We start from the raw sequence: 4,806 nt of genomic DNA on the forward strand, positions 1-4,806 counted from the left end.
CTGCCCAGAGCCCTACAGCCCAGACATTTCAGTCGTTACTCTAACCCATGTCTGACCCCAAAGCGCAGCCTTCTTACTGTTAAATGTCCCTGTCTCCCTTCATGAAATTGACTACTCAGGACAAAAAAAATGCAATTCCTTCAAAATTATTTTAACAAGTCTCATCAGAGTCAAAAGCCCAGAATAGACTTTATATGGTGCTGTTGGTTCTCCAAGTTCTGCCTCGGGGATAACCCATAGTATGCTTTCAAAAGTAGCTGCCTGCCTTATCTGTTAGCGCCCAGGAGGGAGAGACGGACCATCCCCTTGTACTTTGATTTATTTAGGTCTTTCTTTTCTTTTGTATCAGGAATTGAACTTAGGCCCTTTGCTCGCTAGGCAGGCACTGTGCACTGAGCTATACCCTCGACTCCGTCCTTGTACTTTGGAATGTCTTTCCTCGTCGCCTCTGAGCACAGCTGGCATAAGCCTTTGTATTGCAGGCCAGCCCCATATATCACAGTGCAAAAGGAAGATTCCCAAAGGATCCAGTAAGGTGAGTGCAGTGGAAAGACACCAACTGTGCCAGAAACCACAAGCCAAAATCTGGGCCTTCATGAAAAAATAATAGTCACTCGGGATTCCTCTACCACTCAAAGGCCCTGTTCCCAGAACTCCTGGTCTGCCTGCTAAAGAAGGGGCTAACTTCTCTCACTCTCTCTCACTTCTAACTTACTATGTATTCCCTCTTCTCACAAGCTGAAATGATTCCAAGCTTTCTCTAACCCAGCACTCTCCAAATAGATATGTAAGATAAACCACATATGTCGTCTTAAACTGTCCTTTAGCAACACTTAAAAGTAAAAGGAAACAGGTGAGGTTGAGTTTACTGTGTAATCCAGTATATCCACAATTTTATCATTTCAGCATATAATCCAGCATAAGTGTTTATGAGATATTATTTTACAGTCTTTTTTCCAACTAAAGATTCAAATTACTGTATTTCATTTTTATAGAGCATTTGAATTCTTTCATTCAATTTTTAGAAATTGTCAATCCATGTTTAGACTTCATAAAATGTATAGTTGACAAAGAAGATACATACTGTCAAATAGTTATAATCATATTTAAAACTTTTCCAATAACTGAATTGAGCATCAGTTTTTTAATTTATGTGTCAATAACATTAAATTAAAATTTTACATCTTTAATCAAGCTAGCTGCATTTCAATGCCAAGAGGCACAAATCACCTGTGACTTTCAGTCAGTGTGAGGCCTCCCTAGGACTAGGCAGTCAGACATTCTTAATGAGGGCCATAGTGCCCCCTAGAGGGCATGATTGAAATTTGTGGGAATTTATATATTTTCATACAGTATTGTACACAAAGTGAGTGGCAATGACAGCACAGGCATTTAGTGATTGAGAGCAGTGAGGACACTAGACCTTCCGTGATATGTTACACAGCAAAACACCGAACCACACTTCAGACTATCAAGGATAAAACACTGTTTATAATGATCTAAGCCTAGACCCTAGTTGCATGTTTAATCCATTTATTTGTTTATTTTGGGTGGAAGTGGGAAGTTTAGCTTTGATATACAAGTAGTATGTTGGTTCACAAACTTAATTTTTTCCACAGTTCTGTTCACAAACCGAATTGGTCATGAACCAAATCAAATTTCCCCCAGAAGGTCACCACTGAACCTAACCATCCAATCTGATTCAGTCTGTGACCAGTTTGGTTTGTGATGGGAATCATGGAAAGAATTAAATTTGTGGGCCATGAAACCACTTGGCAGCACATTTGGGGGAACTGAAAATGCATTCAAAGCAAGGGAGGTTTGTACTTCATCTTGTTCAGAGTCGTACCACGAGTTGTCCACCATTTTGGGGAAGTTGTTTCACTGCCAAAAATACTGTGCTAACATCAGACAGCACCTAGAGCTATCGCCTTCTCAGGGGCTCTAGAGACAGGTGTAGCATCTGACTTTTTCGTAACTTTAAGAGAAATCACACCCACCCAAGCATTTGTCATTAAAATATGTCACATTTTGTTATCTAATTTTCTTTCATTTTTTCATTATATTACAGCAAGGCTACTGTATTGGTTTTCCTCCTGCAGGGAAGAGAGTGAACTGAGGCTGTGTAGCCCAACACACTAGGACCATACATGGTTGGAAAAGGAGGTGTGTACCTTCTATGCCCAAGGCGTCATGCTAGGGCCCCAGATGAGCCGCAGCAATCACAGCCCTTCTCTCAAGGAGCTCACAGTAGCCTGTGGAAAATCATGTGTGTCTGAGAAAGCATGGATCAGAGCAGGCAGGCATGGACAGCCAACCTGCTGGACAGCCTCCTGACTCACTTCAAACCTCTCTGCTAACAATTTGCCCAGATTAGTTGGTCCCAGGAAAAATGTAACAAGGATGCTGGAATTCCTAGAAAGTGTTTAAATTTTTTCAAAGGTTAGGAAATTACATAAAAATTAAAACAAAATTACGTAAAAACACATAAGTAAAAACATGAATATGCTTTCTTGCAAATGAATTTGAAAATTAGAGATGGGAGTAAAAAAAAAGTAAAACAGGAGGCCTCCTTCATTCTTCATAAAAATTATTATTCCTAGCTGGGTATTGCGGTACATGCTTATAATCCCCAGATCTATGGGCAGTTGAGGCAGGAGGATAGCAATTTTGAACATAGCTTTGGGGATCTAGCAATACTCTATCTGAAAATGAAAAAATTTAGAAACACTATGGTTGTAGTTCAGTGTAAAGCTCCCTGGGTTCAATTCCTAGTGCTGTAAAAAAAAAAAAAAAAAAAAAAAAAAACCTACTACCATCAATCTAGAATATATCCTTCCCCTGCTTCATCTTGCCCACAAATTAAATTACAAATTACTAAATCAGGGACATTTAATATGTCTGCCCACCTAAGTGATTTGCAGCCATCAATCTCTCTTACCCTCATCACAGCACCATGAGGCAAATGGTAAAGCAACACCTAGTGTTCAAGTAAGATGGGAAAAGACCTCAGAAAGTTAGAAGGTCACGTGGGCAGCCAAGGTCACGTGGGCATAAGAGGTACAACCTGAACTTGAACCTGGATAGTGTGGCCCTGAAGCCCACATCCCAAACAACTTCCAACTTCACTAGGCATCTTGTAGCTATAAGTAAACTGTTACCAATCCCTATGATTTTCCTCCTTCGCACAAAGTAGCATTAACTGAAGAGTTTCATCTGCAGATTATGTCAGGCCCCCTGAAAAGTAGTGTGGGGCAATGCTAAGGTCATAGGCATTAGAAATAGCACTCTGGCTGTGTGATCTTGGTTAAATTTCTAAACCTCTCTAAACCACACAGGAATCAATTACGATCCTGAGAAAATAAAACACAGCATGGTTAATTTCCTATGGAGACTTTTGCACTCAAATGCTCTTAAAGATAAGATCCAAAATAGGCAATGAACTCCAGAACCTCTGGAAAAATCTAGCTTATTCTCTTTACCCTCTGACAATGCCTCAGTTTCCTTGGAAACGCAACTGCTTCCCTAGCTCTCTTCCTCAAATCCTGGCCTGTCCTGCGTCACCGCTTCCACTGAAGTCACAAAAAATTTCAGGGCTGGGGCAAAAGGGTTTCATTCAGAGCTCTAATCCCAACTTAATCCATAGGAATTGCTTTGGGACTGAAACAAGCATCTAGCCCTCTCGGGACCTCTGTTTTCTCATCTCTAAAATCATAGGGTTTAAAGCTCTCTAAATTCCCTCTCAGCGTGAATATACTACAGCTCTATCTCTCTCAGTGGTGGGAAGGAAGAGAATGATGGATACCATAAAGTCAAGGAATCTGACCTCCTACCTATACTTATTGATTTGTCAGAGACCACAATTGATTGTTTTTCTCCTGAGTAGACACGGAACTATTGCTCATGCAGTGAAAGCCATTTTTTGCCTCATAAAACAAAATGTTCTGGGAAATTTTGCAAAAAATTGTTTTCAAATTGTCTAAAGGGCCACAAATTCACACCAAGCCAGGCATTCCATGCAGCCTGAAGTCACCAACATTGTCTGCTAGTACTTCGTCCAAAGAAAATCTTGCAACACTTCAGAGACGTGCCCTGGACTGCTTGGTGTAACAGGCAGCGAGGACTAAGGGCCAAGGCAGCTGATGCTCAGGGCTGAGTGCAGCCTGACCAACCTCAGCTGCAGGCAGCTGATGTGTGTGTGTGTGTGTGTGTGTGTGTGTGTGTGTGTGTGTGTCTGCCCTGAGGGGTCCTAGCTACTGAACATGGAGCTCTCAGACAATAACGTCACAGTCACCCACAGCAAAGGCTCTCCATCCTACTCAGATAGCAAAAGTACACACACACACACACACACACACACACACACACCCTACAACACTTCTTAGAACCATCATCGCTGAGGAAAACAGGACTGGCAGTTTGAGAATGAGAGCTGTAACACCCAAGTTCTGGCCTGACAGACCTGGACTTACATGTTTTGGCCTCTGGTAGTCTACGATTCCTACATGTGAAGAACGCTTCTCCTGACATGCTGCGGAGGTAGGAAAGCTCTCTGCAGTTTGTACCAGACTCTGCAGATCCTATTTCTTTTTACCCCACACAGTTCCCAACACCCGGTCTTGTGGACACCCTTCCTCTGCTCATGTTGTCCTGGCAGGAGGCAGATGAGCCCACTGCCTTGGACATTTTTTTCTTTTTTTTGGCTGGCTCACGATACCTTTAGGGCAGATCTGGTAAGAGCCCACTGCCTTGGCCACAGTGACTCATTCCAGGTTGGATAGGTTAGATCAGATGCTTTCCTCATAA

This window comes from Octodon degus, unplaced genomic scaffold, assembly GCF_000260255.1.
Source record: "Octodon degus isolate 3935 unplaced genomic scaffold, OctDeg1.0 scaffold00040, whole genome shotgun sequence".
NCBI classification, from domain to species: domain Eukaryota; kingdom Metazoa; phylum Chordata; class Mammalia; order Rodentia; family Octodontidae; genus Octodon; species Octodon degus.